Here is a 22,032-nt window from a genome sequence, read left to right as displayed (position 1 = left end):
TGTCACTGGAAGAGGTGTAGAAAAATGACATTCTAAATACTTTTGTTTCACTGGCAGAAAGAAACAACCAAAAAGAGAGACACGAAGAGTCCTGTATCACAACCTGTCCTGGTGGAGAAGGATGACAATGTAGAGAGTTGAAAGTGACATTCATAAAGAGGGAAGGAAAGAGAGTGAGTCCCAGGGGCTTGGAAAAATAGAAAGAGGAACACGGAAATTAATCAGAGTCGAAAAAGCTGATGCAGGTACTTGATAATAGAAGGATCCACTTGGGGTCCTCAGAGTTGGAGCTCGAGAAGCCATTTATTTGGTTAAGGTTTAGAGTAAATGTCTAAAGCTCAAAATAAACACAGAAGCAGTCATATATTTTAGTGTCCATATATTTTATTTTTCAGCTTTATTTTTTGATAAAACACAGCATAGTTCCCAGCTGTGACTCTTACTGTTGAAAGGGCTGTTTACCTTACAAACCATACACTATGCTTTGGGTTTGTAGAGCAATTGTGCTACACTTTATCTGTGTACAAATATATATGGCTGAAATGAACTAGTGGTCAAAAACAGAAGAAGAAAATCATTCAATACTTTATTGAAATGTTAAACTAAGCAGTATAAACGTTGCATGCTAAATTAAAATATGTATTTAGTTGTTCATCAAGGAATTAGACCCAGTAAGATCAAAGCCAATTGAAAATGCTAGTGTTGAGAATAAAGCATGAATGTATAATACCCCAGCATCTCACACATTGGTATGGCATATAGTAGGCGCTCAATTCAAGCTGCTTGAATGCCTGTTTGTATTCAAGAGGATAACCTAGGCCCAGAAATTGTAATTTTTTTTTCCATTTGATGATTATCTGAAAAATTTCTGGATACATTCAGTACCAGCAATTTCTGATATCAAAATAAAATCTATGCTAATATACAGATGAGGAAATAATCTATATGGCTTTTAAAAATTCATAGCCCTAAAAAATCCACTAAAAATCTTTTAAAGTGGCTGGGAGAAATATAAAGAAATGAAAAATTACTGATCTGTAGTATTTGTTTGGAAACTTAGGTGAGGAGTATATTTTGCAGGTTTGGTAGAATAAAAAGTTAATTAAACCAGTAAAAACCATATATAACGCAGTTTCTTCTTACAAGTTAGTGAATATCTTAATGTATCCATTGTTTGTTAATGCATTCTGTTGGAAATGGGAACAAATATAGTTTTTAAACAGTCTCAGGACTTATCTAAACTTGTTTTCCCAACTAGACCAGCTAAATAAATGATACAATGTATTTTATACAGTAGATTGCATTGTTCCTGAAATTTTCGTATATTTTTCAAAAGGATACATTTTCATAATCATATCTTGCCAAATATGTATCAGTCTTTATATTAACCTGAAAATAGTCACAGATCCTTGCTTGCACTATTATTAATGACACTTAGGTGCTTGATGATGTTGACCATGATGAAGGTGACGTTAACTACTATTTATAGTGTACATACTTTATCTCACAACAAGATATAACATAGATGCTAGATTTTTCTCATTTCTCAAAAAAAGAAGGGCAGGTAAGTAAATAAATTGTTCAGTGTCACACATAAAGTTGCTGACCGGAGCTGGAATGCATACCTATGCTTGTGTAACTCTAAAGCCCTTGCACTTTCCTAACGATTTCTGTACTAGCATTCTATCTCTTCATTCTCTAGTGATCCATGAAGAGAATTACTTTGCTGGTCTGGTTTTCAACATTAACTCAATAGCACCGGAATGCCATGAAGTTAAGATAAACACTAAGTTAATATCAGGTGAAAGACTAATAGTAACTACACATAAAGCTTATAACTAATGACAGCATTACAAAGTTAACATGGATAATGTTGTCATTACTACTAATTAAGCTATTATTTACTATATATGCATATGATGTGGCATTCTATTAGAAACTCAAAAAAATATTATCACTAAAACTAACTAGCACCCATTTCATAGAAGAGGAAATTAAAGCCTTGAAGGTTTTGTTTTGTTTTGTTTGTTTTTTGTTTTTTAATAATGACTCAATATGCTTAAACTGGAAAATGGCAGAGGTAGGCTTCAGATGTTTGACTACTAAATCTGCTCAGGAACCTGTGCTGTATTGTCTTCCTTTAACTATATAACAAGGATCTTGAAAGCCAGCATAATTTTTGATAGAATACACAATATATTTATGTCACTGAGATTCCTGTACTACCATAAGGAGGAAAAAACAAACAGGTGAGGGCCAGAAGAGCTTAGAGAGGACACCAAACCTTGGAATTGGTACCAAGCCTAGCGGAATGTACATACAGGTTAACACATTCTTATTGGCTGAAATCAGAATTATGATAACCATGAAATCAAAGAAACTAGAGAAAACAAAGTACATTTCTGTGGAACTACAGAGGAATTCTTAGAGGAGAAAGCTTTTAAATTCCAACCTGAGTTGTATGACCTTAGATTTAGTTGCATGACTTTAGAATTGTAAACCTTAGAGGAAAGGAGTTTCCTCACTTAAAATGATATAAATTATGTGTCCTGATGCTCTTCTAATGTGGCACAGGATAATACAGTTTCTGTGATCAGTTCATTCAGCTGTTAAGGATTGCAAAATGTCTTCTAGTTCAAGCCCATGTAATAATGGATTCCTTTTGATACTTCCCGGTCATGTGTTAGGGAGTTGGCTTTCATAGACAGAAATCTGAGTTTCCAACCTCAATTTTGTCCTAAATAGTTATATGACTTTGGGCAGAGTTTTTAATATTTCTAAGCTTTAACTATTTCTGACTAAAAAACTGGAAAGGGGAATAACACTGACCACAGTATAAACACTTAAAAGCTTAGCACTCTCCCTCAACTACGGTAGCCTCTCAAAGATTGTACTAATTATAATGATGATGGTATTGATAGTGAAGATCCTGACTGAGTTATCTGTGATTTACTAATTTAACTGACTTTGTGGTATATTCCCTGCTGACCAATATCTTCTCTTTGTGCTATAAATTTCCTTCATCTGGTTAACTTAGCATAATATCCCTTTATATCCTTGTTTCCCTGTCTAGCTCCTTCCTTCCCAAACAATACGTAATTGTATTCTTTATCCATTCATTCTATTCATGAATTATTATCCTCAAGTCTTTGTTATACTTTCTGAATTTCAGCACTTTCGGAAATCCTTCCACAACTATTTGAAATAAAATGATTTTGCTGTATTTAATTCCAAGTAATCCTTTCCTGTCCATTGCTGTGCTCATACTTTGTACATAATCTCATTCTTCACGGAACATATAATATATGTTCAATCCTTCTCATAGCATCATCTTTAATATTCTAATAATGTCATGCTTAAGAAACATTCACTGAATAATGTCTCAGTTAAGTTATTGTTTTTAATATATGGTAATAGAATGGACTAACATAGAAAGAAGTAGTTGGTTTCTGAGGAAGAAATTGAGAGAGAAAACAAGGTAAAAGTTGTAGAAATTCATGAAAAATAGTGGAAAAAGATACACTAAAGAAAGGAATATTTTCTCAAATATATATAAATTATATATATATATATATACACTCATAAAATTTATATATATAATGGTATCCTTTTGAAAAATATCAATTCTACTTACTTTGAACAAGGCATAATAGTAGCATCTTTATTTATATGACAGTAGTTGAAAGATGTTTAAAAGTCGTGAAGTCCATGTATTAAAACTCCATAATATTACTATTTTTAAATATTATGATCTGAGTTGTATGTATGTATTATTTATATCAAAACATAGTTTATCTTAATTTTACTTTTCATGATAATTTTATCTGACCTATATTGCAAGCAAAATCATCAACAATATTTTTAAAATCAGTATTTTTGAAATATTTTGAATATTTTTGAATCATCAACAATTATTTTCAAAGTTCTTCTACTTTAATTCTGTCAAAAAACTATAATTAGATTAAACATGTTTATAGGAGTCCACAGTTTCTCCTTTTTGCCTATGGCTACATTATGGCTCTGCATGGCACTGTTGATTTTATTGACTACAGTTTTTTTTGCATTCATTTTCAGTTGTTTTAAGTGGTATATGTAAACTATTATTGATCTCGATTACTGAATTTGGAGGGACCTCTAAAATGTTTTGCTTGAGGCAAGTGTTTCATTTGTCTCAATCAAATTTGAGCCCTGTTTCCAGGTCTTTCACTTACAGAGAGTCAGGCAGAAAGTGAGATCCTGCTAACTGACAACATGTCAGAGGGTAACTCTGTAGGTACAATGGAAAAAGTGTTCTATTTCTAGACAGTCTTCAACAGTGAGCTCTTAATGTCTGACAAAAATCAAGCCTGCACATAACTTGTCTATGTACTTTTATCTTCACTTCTGCCTCTCTTAGCACAATGATTAAAGAATTATAGGGGAAAATGATCATCTCAGAATAAGTGAATAAGTTATTGTAACAATTGTTGACTAACTCGATTGCTTGATAATGGTAACTCTCCCAAAGTAAACTTGAAGTAGTCAGACTGGTGATATTTTTATTTCATACAGAAATGAGCAAGGAATAGTATCCTCTTTATACTTAAACACTCAATTGCTATGGTCTCCAGTTTAACTGGTGAAAAGAGTAAACTGAAGAGACAAAATAAATGTCCTCCCAGACAAACCCTGCAACTATTCTAAGTTTATTAGTTAATCTCAATTCCTTTCTATGATAAAATACTATTATTATCTAAGTATATTATATAAATTTAGACACTAAATTAAAAAGGTACTTTTGGTTAATGTAATACCAAAAAAAAAAAAAAAGAAATGTATCAAATTACAGTATAAAATAACCAATTAATTATTTAATGTAAAAAATTAATTTACATTCCTATAAAAGTAGTCAAACTGATTAATTAATATCCAAAAAGCAAAGTAGTATGGAGTTAAATTATTAAGTAAATGACAAAGAAATATATTTCTATTCATGTTGGCCTCAGAAAAAGCTTTTTCCAAAACTTATGAATTTCAAACTTCAATGTTTCTTATTATAGAATATATATGTATATACATACAAATATTCTGAAATATATATGTGTATATAACTATAATTATGTATAATATATCTAGAGTGTAAATGTGAAAAAATATATGGAGTAATTGTATCATGTAACTGATGTTAATGATTTTACTATGGAAGACATTAGTCATTTATTAAATGCATATCTAATTTAAGGGTCTTCATTTTTAATAGTTGCATGGATGATGCAGGAAATATTAAAAACAGATGTGAAACTGTAGAAGGTAGTATGGTATAAGTAATACCCTTCCCTAATTATATTTATATCTATGTGAAACTGTATTTGAGATGAGATTAAATAGATGACTTTTTGAGCATCTATTATGTGTTTACTCTATTCTAAGTCTTTAGATATATAAATGTCTTAAATTTTCACAGCAACCCTATTTAATATATTTTATTTATTTACCAGAATTTTAAATTAAGGAAATTAAGTGGCAGAGAGATTAAGTAACTTTCCCAAGGCCATAGATATATTAATTGTCAGAATACAAAACTATTTGTATCTATTTCATAGGGTATATTTACCAAACTATACTGCTTCCTTAAATCTTAGTGCTGGATGATTAAACCCAGATTAACAGGAATGTAGTGGTTCTAGAGCTAGAAATAAAAATTTTAATATTCTAAGTTAACACACATAGGAATGGAAACATGATATTCCTATAGATACCACAGAAATCTTCTTTAAAATTTTTCTTTTAAGAATAGTGTTGGGACCCAGAGCAAGTAGACCCAGAGTATGCCTCAATGGCATATTTATTATTTTCATTTCAAGTTACTTAAGAAAGAGCTGATGCAAGAGGGACACTTTGATGTTCCTCTCTGTCTTCTTGAAAGGAGAGGATAAATCTCTTGGATGAAAGATGTACTCCCTGGATCTGGAGGTAGAAGGACACCCTTATCTCCAGATATAGTAAATTCAAGACTGAGAAGCTTAGAAGACAATGTACTTACTGCTAGAAGGAAAAGTCTTTCTTAGATATAAAATTGAAGGCAGGGATTTAAAGAAATAAAGTTAAATTTTCCAAATGAGTAAACTAAACATTTCACAGTCTACCAGTTTGAAGAGACGAGACCCACTAGATTCTCAATTAAGAGATTAGAAATACACATGAATAGTGTGTATTAGTGATGGATAGATTAAAACTTCCACCAAGCTCAATCTTGAGGGCATCTGTTTTTCACTGTCTCTTCCTAAAAGACAAAAAATGAGACTCTTCTCTGGAATATTTGCAGTTATTTTATAGAAAGAGAAGTGCCTGGTTTAAAACTAAGCATTACTAAACATATGAAAAGGGAGGGAAATATAATAGCTGGAAAAGTGGGACTAGAAAATATTCCAGTTGTTAAATAACCAGTGAATCAAAAAGAAATTAGAAGGGGTATTATAAGCTAAATTAAATTTATTGATGACCAAAATTTGTGAGATGCAGCCAGATTAACACACTGAGGGACACTAATAGCTCTAAAATGCATATATTTAAAAAGTTAACAGATTGAATGATATTAACTTCCATCTAACAAAAATATTTTAAAATGCAAATTAACCAAAAGAAGGCAGAAAGTAAAAATTATAAATTAGCAGCAGAAAAATGAAAAAGAAAGCATAAAACAGAGAAAATAAGACATGAAAAGTAGGTTCCTTGTGAATCTGGGGGAGATGGCAGAGTAGGAAGCTACAGGAATTGGTCTCCCCACCTAGACAATAATTACACTGGCAGAATCTGTCTGGTATAACTATTTTGGAACTCTGTAGTCTACTGAAGACCTGCAAATTTCAGAGGAATGCTTGAAAGATAAATTGCAGTTAATTTCAGTCAATTTCAACAATTAGCACAGCAATTATTACCGATTTCCAATCCTCAGCTACATGGCAGGCAACTGTACACATTTCTGGAGGAGTCTGCACAGTTTTCAGAAGATAGCGTAAACAAAAGAACCCTATCCTCCAAATATCAGGGTTCTGTGTTCTGATCACTGATTGCTGCTTCTGATCATAGAGATACAAAGAAAGGGTGAGTAGCCATTGTTGTTGCACAACACTGCTCCCCTCCCACATTGTTACAAGCCCCATTCCTTTCACAAAATTTGAAGGAATAATGCCCTTGCTTCTCTTCATTTTTTTTTCCCTTCTGAGAGCCATACATTAAAGATAAGTGCATTCAAATGCAACTGCATATATGGGAAAAATTAGAAAGTGACTGCACAAATCTTGGGGAAAATACAGGCTGAGAAAAAGTCCTGAGAAGACTTTAAATTTTACATTTCAGTTTTGTTTTAGTATAGAAACAACATATGCCAATATAAATAAATAAATACCACTAACAAAATACAGCAAACCCTGGTTAAGGGGGATAACCACCAGACTTCTGGAGTTACTAAGTTATGAGATTAAAGTGTTCAATTTTCAACAAAAAGTTACAAGGAATACAAATAGAAAAGGAAGTATGACGTCTTGAAATGATAAAAGAAATCAAAGAATCGGTTCCTGAAAAAGACTTGATGGCAGATTTGATAGATAAAAACTTTAACACTGTTGTCTTAAAGATGCTCAAAGAACTAAAAAAAAAAAAAAAAAAAAAGAAGTAAGTCAAGAATATGATGTATGAACAAAATGTACAAATTAGCAAAGAGATAGAAAACCTAAGAGGAAATTGAAAAGAAATATTACAATTGAAAAGCAAAATAACTGAATGGTAATTTTGCTAGCATGATTCAAAGGCAGCTTTGAGCAGACACAGGAAAGAATCAGCAACCTTGAAGTTAGAACAATTGAAATTATCTGAAGAAAATTGAACAGAGCCTAACAGACCTGTGGGAATACATCATGTAGTCCAGTGTATACACTGAGGGAGCTCCAGAAAGAGAAGAAATAGAGAAAGGAACAGAAATAATATTTATAGAAATAATGGTTGAAAATATCCCAAGTTTGATGAAATGCAATATAAACATCTAAGAATCTCAATGAACTCTAAGATGAATTCATATAGACCCACACTGCAGCACACTATAATCAAATTTTTAAAAGCCAAAGATAGAGAATCTTGAAATAAGTAAGAGAAGGGTTACCAGCAGATTTTTCCTTCAGAAACTTTGGAGACCAGAAGTCAGTGGGCCAATACATTCAAAGTGCTCAAAGAAAAATCTTGTTAACCAGGACTCCTATATTTGGCAAAACTGTCTTTCAAGAATGAGAGAGAAAGAAAGAGAAACTCAGATAAACAGAACACTAGGGAATTAATTACCACTTGACCAATGTATCAGAGAAGAAATTATAAGAGAAATTACAAAATTCTTAGAAATAAATGAAAGCAAAAACACAACATATCAAAACTTACAGAATAAAGTGAAAACAGTGTTAAGGAGAAATTCATAGCTTTAAACACATTAAATAGCAAGAAAAATCTAAAATCTACAACCTAACTTTACAATGTAAAAAGTAGAAAAAGAACAAACCAAACCCAAAACTAGCAGAAGGAAGGGGAAAAAAATAAAGATTAGAGCAGAATTAAGTGAAATAGACAATAGCAAGAAAAAGAGAGAATATGAATGAAAGCCAAGATTGTTTCTTTGAAAATATCAGTGAAATTGACAAATTTTTGTAAGTTAGACTAAGAACAAAGGAAAGAATCTTTAAATTACTAAAACCAGAAATGAAAATTGGGACATTACTATTGAATCTATAGAAATATAAAAGATTATAAAGGAGTAATCATTTGTACATCAACACATCATATGACAAGGATGAAATGGACATATTCCTAGAAACACAAAACCTACCAAGACTAAATCACAAAGGAGTAGAAAATCTGACTAACTAATAAGGACATTGAATCAATAAAGAAAAATCTCCTGACAAATAAAAGTCCTGGACCTGATGGCTTAACTGATGAATTATACCAAAAATGTAAAGAACTAGTATCAATGCTCAGACTTTTCCAAAAATGCAGAGGAGAGAATACTTTCTAACTCATTCTCTGAGTCTAGTCTTATCCTGATATCAAAACCAGATAAAGATGTTACAGGAAAAGAACACTTCAAATAGATATCCTTTATAAACACTGATTTAAAAATCCTCAGTAAAAGCTGGAAAAGCAAAGTCAGCAGCATATTAAAAAAAAAAACCAAGTTCAGTAGCATGATTATACAATATGACCAAATGCAGTTTACTCCTAGAATGCATGGATGATTCAATATGCAAAAATGTAATAGATTACATTATCAATCAGAATAAAAGAAAAAACTGTGAGCATCTCATTTGATGCAGAATAAACACTTGACAAAATTCAATCCCTTCAGGATTAAAAACACTAAATAAACTAGGAATATAAAGAAACTATCTCAACACAATAAAAGCTGCATATTAAAAAACCCACAGTTAACGTCGTATTTGATGAAATACTGAAATATTTTCCTCTAAGATCGGGAACAATGTATGTCGGCCTCTACCACTTCTATTCAACATAGTACTATAAGTTCTAGCCAGAGCAATTAGGCTAAAAAAAAGAAAAGAAAAGAAAAGAAAGAAAGAAAGAAAGAAAGAAAAGAGACAGATAAAATGTATACAAATTGGAAATAAGAAAAATTATCTCTTTGCAAATGACATGCACTTAACATGTAGAAAACCTTTAAGATTAAAAAAAAAAAAACAAACAACCTGTTAGAGCTAATAAACTTATCCAGCAGAGTAACAGGATACAAAGTCAACCCACAAAAGTCAGTTGCATTTCTATACACCAATGTTGAACAATCTGGAAAAGAAATCATAAAAGTTCCAATTACACTAGCATCAAAAATAATAAAATAATTGTCAATTAAATTAATCAAGAAGGTCAAAGGCATCTACAATAAAACTACTGGTTGTAATCTTTTACTCATTTGCTCAATAAAATTAGCCTTGCAGATAAGAAGTGCTCATCATGTTCTGATGCCATGACACTTCTGATCAAGACCAAATAAGAACAAAAATCTCTCCCCCTCTCTCCAATCCCTAACCCGTCCTTCTCCAGTGAACATTCTGCCCACTCATTTTTACATTCTGTGTAGCCAGGTTGCCAAAGAAGCTTGGGGCAGCTACTCACCTGAGTCTGCGTGCTCTCCCTTTGAAAGTGTCCTATCTATTCCTTACTAAATCCCCACTTTACTTTCTTGACCTTCTTGTCTCCTCTCTGAATTATTTCTACAAGTAGACAAGACCCTACTCTCTGGTAACATAACCACACTATCTATTGGAAAAACATCAAACATACTTTTATTTGTCCTCTTTTAAAGACCCTCATGTCATCAGTGCCAGTTTAACCTGTTACTTCCAACTACTTCCAAGTATTCATATTGTTTTCAGACTTAATTTGTAAGTTGTTTCTTAAGAATTCAGAAAATACTTCCCCCTTGGTTCTTTCAGCATAAAAATATTTTGTAAATGGAGGTTAAAATCCCTGGCTAGCTCACATAAGCTGAAATGTAACTGTGTGTGTGAAGACACTTTGGGCACACTCTCCCCTCCACATTTTGTCCCAGCCTGTTGTTTGAGAGGGCTCTTTTGATGAGGTTAAATGTCGCACAGAGTAGAGAACCAAACTGACATTTGCTAGCACTCTTAAGAGGAGCTCTCTAGAATGAAAACATTTTTCTCAATCCAGTAAAGAATTCCCCTAACCTGCCATACCCTTAGGTCATTTGTTAGGCTGCTGGCTACATATCGGGAGCTGCTTATGTTCTTAGGTTAAGAAGACAGTTAAATTTATTTAAGAATAGTGTTCTCTTTTTATGATTATTCTAAGTTTGTATGGTTCTAAATAAGTTTATGTATAATATGCCATGTGTATGTAAATTACCTGTGTATGGAATGACAATAATAGTTTACTAAAATCTGGCTATGATAAATCAGTAAAATGCTTTATTAAACCTTATACTAGATGCATTGTAAACATAGCTTATTTTTTTAACAATAGAATAAATTGCGTTATTGTAAGATAATTAGATCTGTACATGTGTTTGAAATTGTATTCTTAGGTTGTGATTCTTCTTTTTATGTGTGCGGTAAAAGGAATATATATTTGGTCTTCCTCCTTATTTCTGTCACAGAGCTCCAAAAACCCTTGGAATTACCTGTACTGAGAGTAATAAAGGTGTCTTCTGTTAGGTTAATGGATGACTTTTGGACCCACCTAAGGATAGGGAGTGGTTGCCAAGAGAACTAACCAGGATTAGAGGGGCTGGAACTTTTCAGCCCACCTAACCCTCCCTCCCTAGGGAGAGGAGAGTTGCTTGAAGTCGAATCAAGTCCCAAAGGCCAATCAGTTGTGTCCATATAATGTAGCCTCCATAAAAACCTCAAAGGACTGGATTCAGAAAGATTCTGGGTTGGTGAATGCATGGAGATGCAGGGAAAGTGGAACACTTGGAGAGAGCATGGAAACTCCATGTCTTTTTCCCGTATCTTGTCCTTTGCATTTCTTCCACCTGGTGTTTCTGAGTTGTATCCTTTTATAATAAACTGGTAATCTAAGAAGTAAAATGTTTCCCTGAGTTCTGTGAGCTGCTCTAGCAAATTAATGGAACCCAAGGAGAAGGTCATGGGAAACTCTGATTTATAGCCAATGGATCAGAAGTACTGGTAACAATCTGGACTTGTGATTGGCATTTTGAGTTGGAGAGGTTTGTTAGAACCCCTGATTGGTAGCCCCTCAGGTTAAAAGTACAATCTGGGCTTGCAACTAGCATCAAAAGTGGGGGTGTTAGGGGGAGAATAGTTTCTTGCCTCGCACAGGAAAGAATTCAAGAGCAACGCATGGTAAAGTGAAAATAAGTTTATTTAGGGAGATACATACCCCATGGACAGAGTGCAGTCTGTCTCCCTCAGAAGGGAAAATGGCTTAGGAGATACGCACTCCATAGGCAGAATGTGGGCCATCTCAGAAAGAGGAGAGAAGCCGAGAGATGCAGGGTGTTTAAGGTAAAAGTAGACACACACTCCATAGGCAGAGCGTGGGCCGTCTCAGAAGGTGAGCGGGACAGAGCAAGAGTGACAGAGCAAGCGAGAGCGACCAGGAGGTGTGGAGTTGTTAGGTTTTATGGGCTCAGAAATTTCGTATGCTAATAGGTAGGAGGATTAATCCAATTACTTTGAGGAAGGGGCGAGGATTTCCAGGAAATGCCCCTCCACCCACTTTTTGACCTTTATGGTCAGCCTAGGAACTGTCATGCTCCTGTGGGTGCTCCATGAAGCTCAAGGTCTACTGGAAGTCAAATCTTCCACCATCTTCATTCTAACCAGTTTGTCTTGTCCTCAATTTCTGTGTCATTCCTTTGTCAACTGAAATAAATGTGCAGCCTAGAAGTTGAGAGTTATGTTTTATTTGGCGGGAGGACTCGAGCCGAAATGACAGCCTCTCAGATCGCTCTGAGGGACTGCTCTAAAGAGGTAGGGGAGGAGCTAGGATATATAGGAGCTCTACAACAAGGACCAGGTAGTTGGAACAATAAAAGATTATTTGTTATCTAAAGAGAAACAGGCATCTCAAGTTAAAGAATTTAGTGCTTTTCTTTGTATGGGAGGAAGCAAACATTTGGGCTCATTGAATTCATTCCTCTGACAAGCACCTAGCTATCTAGGGCCAGTATCCTGTCCTTTCTTATTCTGAGTCCCCTCAGGGTGCACCATTGTGAGTGGCTGCAGAGGCTGGGCTGCAGGCTTGTCTTCAGTAGGGGGTGGCGGCAGTGGCTGATGACTTAATGGTTTCAGCATTCTTTGTTTACTGATGTGGTTTGCAATATTTTTCATTCACACCTTCAATGGTTGTGTCCTGCCCCCTTTCCTCCCACTTCAGTGGCAGTGTTGTAAGACTAAACCTTTAACCTGTGGAATCAGATGCAGGTTAGAATTGAGTTGAACTGTAGGACATCCAGCTGGTATCTGAGAGTTGCTTGTTTTTGTTATTGTGGGGAAAATCTCCACATATTTAGATACCCACAGTGTCATGAATGAAGTGTTCTGTTGACGGAAATAAATGTACAGCCTAAAAGTTGAGAGTTATGTTTTATTTGACAAGAGGACTCGAGCCGAAATGACAGCCTCTCAGATCGCTCTGAGGGACTGCTCTGAAGAAGTAGGGGAGGAGCTAGGATATATAGAAGGTTTACAACAAAGACCAGGTAGTTGGAACATTAAAAGATTACTTGTTAACTGAAGAAAACCAGACATCTCATGTTAAAGAACTTAGCGCTTTTTTATATATGGGAAGGAACAAAAGTTTAGGCTCATTGAATTCATTTCTTTGACAAGCACCTCGCTATCTAGGGTCAGTATCCTGTCCTTTCTTATTCTGGGTCCACCCAGAGTGCACATTGTGAGTGGTTGCAGAGGCTTGGCTGCAGGCTTGTCTTCACTGGCGGTTGGCGGCAGTGGCTGATGACTCCATGGCTTCAGCATTCTTTGTTTATTGATATGGTTTAAAGTATTTTTCGTTCACAGTTTTATGTGGGTAGTAACAGAGATACACAGGAAAGAAACACAGTAGGAAAGAATTGGGGTTTTCCCCACATGGAAAGAAAATATTTGGGTTTTTCTATATTTTAATATGTTTGTGATAAGTATTCGCTAATTTACTACTTTTTATCTCTAACATTTTTTCCTCCTGAACAAATGTAATTTGGGGGATTACAGAAAACACGCAATATTATGAACTATCTTCATACATCATCCTATATTTCACAAACTGAAATCCATTTTGTTTGTATTGACATGAAATTATCTGAAGTTACCGACATTTTGGGTACTCCCACACATACAACAAACACACACACACATTTATGATCAAATTATCCCCTCAACATCTGCTATACTGCAAATTTCTAATGGTAAAATGACAATACCACTATGGTTCAGCAACTATTCTAATTCTCTTAACAGAGATTGGTATGTCTCTGTTGCTGAACAAAAATTTCTGTGCCTGATGCATACGGGGCCAGACAAACCCAAACATCGGAATTCAGAGCAAAGAAGTTTTATTACAAGGCCAAGCAAGAATAGGCAGCTCCTGCTCAAAGACCCAAACTCCCCAGTGGTCTGGGGGGAAGAGTTTAAGAAGGCAGAATTTGGGGTGAGGGCTGCAGGGTGTGTGACTTTCTTCTGTTTGGTTGGTGGTGAGTTAACAAGATAGTGTTTCAGGAATCTTCCACCCAAAGCCTGAAGTTACCATCCTCCACCTGGGTAGGGCCCTCACTTTCTGTGAAAGAAGTCAAAGATACATTTTTATGTGTATTCCTTGAGGAGGAACAAGAACTCTGCTTTATCACTGAGCTATTGTTTATTGACTGCTTCTCCTTTGTTTCTGCATTCTCTCCCTTCACTAATTAATGACAGTTTGAATCTGCCCTTTGGAACTCAGAGTAAGTCTAAGAGGCTAATGCCATTCTCCTCCAAATAAGAAACCGGGGACAGAGAAAGGCTTTTGTAGCCAGGAGGGCCCCACAGGGTCCTCTCAGTTTAAAATCCAGAGAATATCTTATTGGTAAGGTTTACATTTATGCATCCAAATATGAAAAATCACACATGATGACATTGCTGTTTTCATTGCTTTAGTATTAGGATAATTAGGTGACTCATTCATAATAAATCAGTTTATGTTAAATGGTTACATTTCTGTCATTAGGCATCAAAGAGCATATAATACAAAACCAGGAAAACCAAAATGGTTTTGATTTATAAGGGAATTATCAGATGCAGGATTAGCCGCTATGCTTTTAATGTTTTACTAAAGCTTTATGTAATATATTAATTATATAAAAGATAAATACAACCGTAATAAATGGCTCTTTGAAAGATTATAAGAACGTAATTGATCTTTCAATTGGAGATCCTCTCTTATAGTGGGAATACTATGTCTCTTACATAAAAGAGGTTGTGAATGAAAAATACCGCAAACCATGTCAGTACACAAAGAATGCTGAAGCCATCAAGTCATCAGCCTCTGCCGCCACCCTCCAGTGAAGACAAGCCTGCAGCCCAGCTTCTGCAGCCACTCACAATGGTGCACCCTGAGGGGACTTAGAATAAGAAAGGACAGGATACTGGCCCTAGATAGCTAGATGCTTGTCAGAGGAATGAATTCAATGAGCCCAAACTTTTGCTCCCTCCCATACATAGAAAGGCAATAAATTCTTTCACTTGAGATGTCTGGTTTTCTTCAGTTAACAGTAATCTTTTAATGTTCCAGCTACCTGGTCTTTGTTGTAGAGCTCCTATATATTCTAGCTCCTCCCCTACCTCTTTAGAGCAGTCCCTCAGAGCGATCTGAGAGGCTGTCATTTCGGCTCGAGTCCTCTTGTCAAATAAAACATAACTCTCAACTTTTAGGCTGTGCATTTATTTCAGTCGACAAGGTTGATCTACTCTTTCCACGTTGTTGAACACACTCAGCAAGAAGGGTCTTGAACAAAGAGCAGAATTAACATTTATCTCTAGATTTGATTTTAGACCCAGCAAATAAAGAGTAACCAAAAAATTCCCAAACATTTCTGTTAAGTTCTATAGAGATTAAAATTTTGCTCTTCCAGATGCAATAAACTGGGTTAAAATTCTACTTTAAGAAATGACATGAAATAAAAATACCAATCGGATGGGTAATAAATTCATTTTGTTGCTGAACGAAAGTTCATGCGTCTGCAGCACAGTGAGGCCAAACAAACTGAAACGTCGGATTTTGGAGCAGAGAAGGGTTTATTGCAGGGCCAAGCAAGGAGAAGGAGTGGCTCATGCTCAAAAAATCTAAATCCCCCAATGTTTTTTGGGGGAAAAGTTTTTACAGGCAAGATCTGGGGTGGGGCTGCAGGATATGTGACTTTCTTTTGAATGGTTGGTGCTGAGGTAACAGAGCAGTGTTCCAGGAATCTTGTGCTCAGTCTGAAGTTACCATCCTCCACCTGGGTGGGGCCCTAGTTCCTGCAGAAGAACTCAAAGATATTGTTATGTATATTCCTTGAGGAGGCTCAGGACCCTGCCCTAAGGCTGCACTATTGTTCCTTGACTGTTCCTCCCCTGTTTCTGCATTCCCTCCCTTCCCTCATTAGCAAACGTTTGAATCTGGCCTTTGGAACTCAGGGAAGGTCAAGGAGGCTGAATGAAGCCCATTTCTTACAAAGAGAAACAGGGGACAGGGAGGATTTGTACCAGGGAGGACCCCATGGGGTCCTGCTCATTTCAGTTCTAACTTTAAGGGTCCTCAGGGCCTGTTTTGCTCTGTTTTGCTAAAGTGTAGCACAGGTCATGCCAGGTATTAATCTCTAAAATAAAAGTTAGCCAAGTAAATGTATAAATAAATATCTTTCCATGAAGAACCAGATTCCAGAGGCAGAAAGACTGAGCTAATTGATAGTTTTTTACTTAGTCTTAATTGACTTTTGGGACATTATTTAATTTCCCAGAGCCTTAAATTTTAAGCTATAAAAATGGACATCATAATACAGGACCTGCAAGCTCGTTCCAAAAATGGAGGGAGAACTGGTGCAGTACAGTTCAGTGGGCTGTCAATTAATGGCAACAGTCATTATGATGCAGGAAAACGGATGTGGGGCGTGAGGATGGCCATGTCCCAGGGGCTCAACTGAGAGCCTTGGCTTCCTGCAGGAAAGAATTCAAGTGCGAGACACCGTTGAGTAAAGGTAGATTTATTTAGAGAGTTACATACCACATAGAGTGTAAGGCAAGAGAAAGGCAAGGAAAGAGGTGTGGGAATTGGGTGCTCAGATTAAAGTAAAAGTAGTTACACACTCCAGACAGAGCGCAGGCCATCTCTGAAGGGGAGGGAGCGAAAAGGGCCACTAGGCAGGGGGGTTGCCAGTTTTTATGGGCTCAGTAGCTTCACACATCTACAGGTGGGATCATTCCAAATGCCCTGGGGAAGGGGCTGGGATTCCCAGGAATTGGGCCACCGCCCATGCTTTGGCCTTTTGCGGTTAGCCTTGGGACTGTCATGGCGCCTGCAGTCACGTTATTTATCAGGCTGTTACAATGAGCATGTAATGAAGCTCAAGGTCTGCTAGAAGTCAAACCTCTTAATCCTCAAGGCCAACTAGGAGGCGAATCTTCCACCATTTTGGTGTTAAGTTGCTGTCATTCCTTGAGTGGCTGTGCCCTGACCCCTTCAATCCTGTCTCAATTAATGTGGTTAATTTTGCACTATTAACAGGAACATATTAATAGTATGCTACATGATTGGAAGGTAACAGAGAGGCAATATGTGAGGTCAACCTGTAGTAAGTGCCACCCCAAAATAAACTGTGCCCATTTTTATGGATTATTAAAAAGCCAAGGTAATATTTAGAACTGTTTTATTCACTCAAATTGAAAATTTGATGCAGCTTTTGCCCTTATACATCAAGAACTAGAAGAGTTTGTTCAGAGAATAGGGCAGTTTTCCTGCCGGAGGAAGTATTAAATGATCAAGAAACAAGGAAGGCTTAAGTTCTAAATAGAACCTAGAATCTCACAATGTTCTAACTCAGCAGGAAGATATTAGACTAGAACAAGTAGTCTTGGTTTTTAGCCGTTTTACAGGAAACATCTGTTTCTAGAGTCTACTTGCCCGCATAGGTCAGTTACTTTTTCTTAGTTATCACTATAATTTTGTGATTTGGAAACAATCATTGTATCAGTAGCATCAAGACTTGTTAGTGTCTAAAATATTCTTCCAAGTCAGTCCATGCATAAAGCTTTGTTTGAAGTTTATTTCTGTCATGGGAAAAAAGACATTTCAAAGAAAAATATTTACATTTCAAATAGCTGTTTACAATGCTTATACTTTCTTTGGTCGTTTATAATTCAATCAGTTGGATGCAAAGAGTGCTGACATCAAAATGCAGAAGCAGAAAGTTCCTATTCTCTCAACTTTAAGAGTATCTAAATTAAACCTGGCCCTGGTCAGTCATGGACATGCCAACGCTCCGAAATGCTGTTCAGACTTAAAGGGAGGTTGTTTTAAAACGTCTTGAAGCTCATAACAAAACATGTTGACACTAACACAAAAGGAAACAATCTCACTTGTAAAATTTTATGTGGTAGAAATACAACCCATTTAATATTAAACAAGTCATTGAAGGCTATAGAGAAAGCTTGTGTAAATAATTGGGCTACCACAGTGTGTGTATTCACAGAAGTGTGTGGGAGAATGAGGAGTTAGCCCTATTTTGTGAGCAAGAATTAAGTATTAAATAATTCATTAAGACATCAATGCTTTATACATAATGTGTATATATATTTAATCCTATAGAGTAGATGTAGGGTATTATATTATTTAAAATCAAATCCAAACAGACACCAGTCTTAAAAATTCCCTGAGCAGACAAAACCAGTTTAGTCATATCAATAAAGATTAATTTAGCTTATTTGACAAGACTAACTTGACCTGGGTCATTTCTGGCTTATGCCTCTGGAAATCAAGCAAAACTTGAACTGTTTCCCAAAGGTAACATGAGGTAACCACTGAAAATTCTATTATAAGTAATCACTGTGAAGAATAAACAGTCACTGTTTTCTTGCCATTATGAACTGCTTTGTAGCAGTGTACCACTGAGCCTCATTCCATGTTTGGTTTGAGTGCTTGCGCCCAGTTGGCAAACTGTCTTTTTGCTGTGTGCGCAGTGCACTTTTACTAATTACTATCAGTGACTCATACTTCAGCTATTTCTAAACCTTTGACAATATATTATAATATGTATATGTATATGTGTGTGTGTGTGTGTATATATATATATATATATATATATATGTTTCTATTTGGTGAAAAATGGTACTGGATTGAATCTCTCTTTGGTACTCTAGAAGTGAACTTTTATCCATTCTCTTCAACTCCTATAATCCATTTTCTAACACAGGGTGAAGGGTGGGTATTCAATAAATGTTTATTAAATGAATGCTTGGTTCCCTTTTAAGTAATTCCGGAGTGGTAGGGCAATTATCCTTGATGATAGGTGACTTGCTGTTCCTGTCCACTGAGATAAATAAGTTGAAGTGAACGGCCAAAGCACTAGAAATAGAATGGTGCATATAAAAAAATTATTTGGCTGCATTAAAAAAATAAACAAAAAGGGTAAAAATCATACTCTGAAGACGAACAACTGCACAAGGACTCATTTCCTCCTGGTAATGATCAGAAAAATCAGTTCCGTAGTTGGAAGAAATGAGGCAGTACAGGTTCTGTGAGAAATGTCATCAGTTCTGCAGTTTAAAGTGAGCCAATAAAACTAATCTACAAGGGGCTTTTAGATTTTGATTAGATTGTAGATTGCAAGCATTTTGTGAAGTTTTTGTAAAAATAGCAATTGATTTCCCCTCTAACCAAGCAATTTAATCTACAGTACAAGTCGCAAAGCCAGCTGTGGAATGGCGGGTTTCCCTGCAGGATCAGTGAGCTAGAAGCAATGCACCTGCCACTAGGCTTCTAAAATAATCATTTGGCAAAGATAATTTTAATAGGCAGGAATAAAGGTTAACAACCTTTGTTAAGGCTCTTTAGAGCCAGAATGATTCAAGTGCCACATTCATCTCCCCATTCCTTCCTCTTTCAGTCTTGTTCCATTCAGTGCTAAACGGAAATTGAGACCAGCAGGTTTTAAGTTTCACAGTTCATCATGCTGGTTCAAATATGCACGGATTCATGCAGAATATTTTAAGTGTATAGCATTAAGTGTCTGAGCACTTTGCCAGAAAATGCGAGATGAATACAAGAGAAGCAGAAGATCTTATACAAGCAAGGGAAAAAGTAAAGGTGAATCTGGATTGAGTGGGCAGACTGAGTGGAGAAGTACCTTTTTCCCTGGTAAAGTGGAGACAGTGGATGCTCAGGTCCTGTGCTGGGCTAGACTCTGGAGAGGGAACTTCTAATGAACACCTCTTTCCCATGCACTGCCATGATGAAGTCCCCTGCCTGGGGCTGGTGGCTTCTGTCAGAAACACCTTTGGCAATAGGCCCTAGAGGTTGTGCAGAGGGAGGAGAAAATTGACTACAAAAGGACTGGAGTAAAGATTAAGGGGTGGGAGTGGCAATGGCAGGAGGAGAGAGCCTGTGTGAACCGTGAGTCACACATAGAAAGCCAAGATAGTCATAACCCAGTGGATTGTTTCCACCGTTCTCTCTTGGGAAGATATGTAAATCCGCTCTTGTGGGTTCTTGCTGATAAACAGCACCTCAAAGGCTCCATGTGATTTAGCAAAGCCACAACTATAGGATGCTAGGAACAAGTCTGCCAGGAACTGTCATTGACTCTCATCTATTCCTGATATTAACTGGAGTGTCACTTTGAGTAACACGTAGCTCGATGAGCTGTTGTTTCCTTATTTGAGAACATGAGAAGAATGACTCTTGCCACAATGTTTTATAGAGATATTTTGAGGATGAACAGATCATAATAATTTTAAAAAATCATCATCGTTATTATGTTAACCTATTACTATTGAACACTTAAAATGTTTCAAATATTGTTTCAAGCATTTTACTTGTATTATCTTAATATATCATAACAATAAAACCTATTGAATAGAAGTTATTGATATCCCTCCAAATGAACATATTTACATAAAAAATACTACTACTTTCCCAGTGTCTTGCAGGTATTAATTGTCAAAGCTGTAATTCAAAACCAGGTAGGTGACTTTCAATCCCATGTTCTTAACAGTTATGCTAGATGAGTATAAAATATTTTCACATGTACTAAAACAAAACAAGTGAAATACAGTTTTTAAATTACCATGAAGAACATTACAGAGCAATCTGAGTTTTCATATAGCATTCATCTGCTTTATACAGTAAAACATTTAGCCAATAATAATCAAGAGAAGGATAATGTTACAGAACTCTGTGCAGATCAAATGCTGGCCTTTATGTTTTCAGAGGCATAAATTCTCATCAGCACTCTATTATTAGTTACTCGGTGATTCCCAAACTGTTTGGTATCCAGGCAAGTGTGCTTCTCTTGAGTTCCTGCTTTATTTTCTCAGGGACATGGTAGATCTTGTCTTTTTTCCCTTGTTTTGACTACAGGGGAGCTCAAAGCAAATGCTGCTGTTGCCTTCCTCTAGAAATTGTACCCAATATTATTGAATACATCCTTGGGTAGGAATTTTATCTTTGAATATAAATTAAATTTACATTCTATTTTTCATTTGCCTACATGTGCTTATTAATTTACGTCCTTACTAAATTAAGTACATAGTTTATTTTCATTGTTCAATATATGATATTGATTGCCCTCTGTGTTCCAAAGATGAAGTAGCTCATAATTGAATAGTTTTTGCTCATCAATTCTTTCTCTAATGCTGGCTTAGCAATCTTAAGTAGAAAATGTTCTTATTTGAAATAATAAGAACATTTTGTTTTGTTTTGCTTTTGGCTACCACTTCTTTTAAGGACAGAAATGAGAAAATTTCATTCTTATCAGCAGACTTATTTTCAATTGCATATTTTCTTTTTCTTTTCTTTTGTTAATAAATTTTTATTGAAGTATAGTCTGTTTACAATGTTGTGTCAATTTCTGGTGTACAGCACAACATTTCAGTCATATAGGAAAATACATATATTTATTTTCATATTTTTTAAACAATAAATTACTACAAGATATTGAATATAGTTCCCTGCACTATGCAGTATAAACTTGTTGTTTATTTTATATGTATTAGCTCATATCTACAAATCTCAAACTCCCAATTTATCCCTTCCCACCCCCTTCCTCCCTGGTAACTGTAAGTTTGTTTTCTATGTCTGTGAGTCTGTTTCTTTTTTTTTTTTTTTTTTTTTTTTTAGATTCCACATTTAAGTGATATCATACGATATTTTTCTTTCTCTTTATACTTACTTCACTTAGAATGACTTTCTCAAGGAACATCCATGTAACTGCAAATGGCATTATTTTATTATTTTTTATGGCTAAATAGTATTCTATTGTATAAATATACCACAACTTCTTTATCC

The sequence above is a fragment of the Camelus bactrianus genome, chromosome 4 (assembly GCF_048773025.1).
Source record: "Camelus bactrianus isolate YW-2024 breed Bactrian camel chromosome 4, ASM4877302v1, whole genome shotgun sequence".
Taxonomy (NCBI): domain Eukaryota; kingdom Metazoa; phylum Chordata; class Mammalia; order Artiodactyla; family Camelidae; genus Camelus; species Camelus bactrianus.
This window is presented reverse-complemented; position numbering follows the sequence as displayed.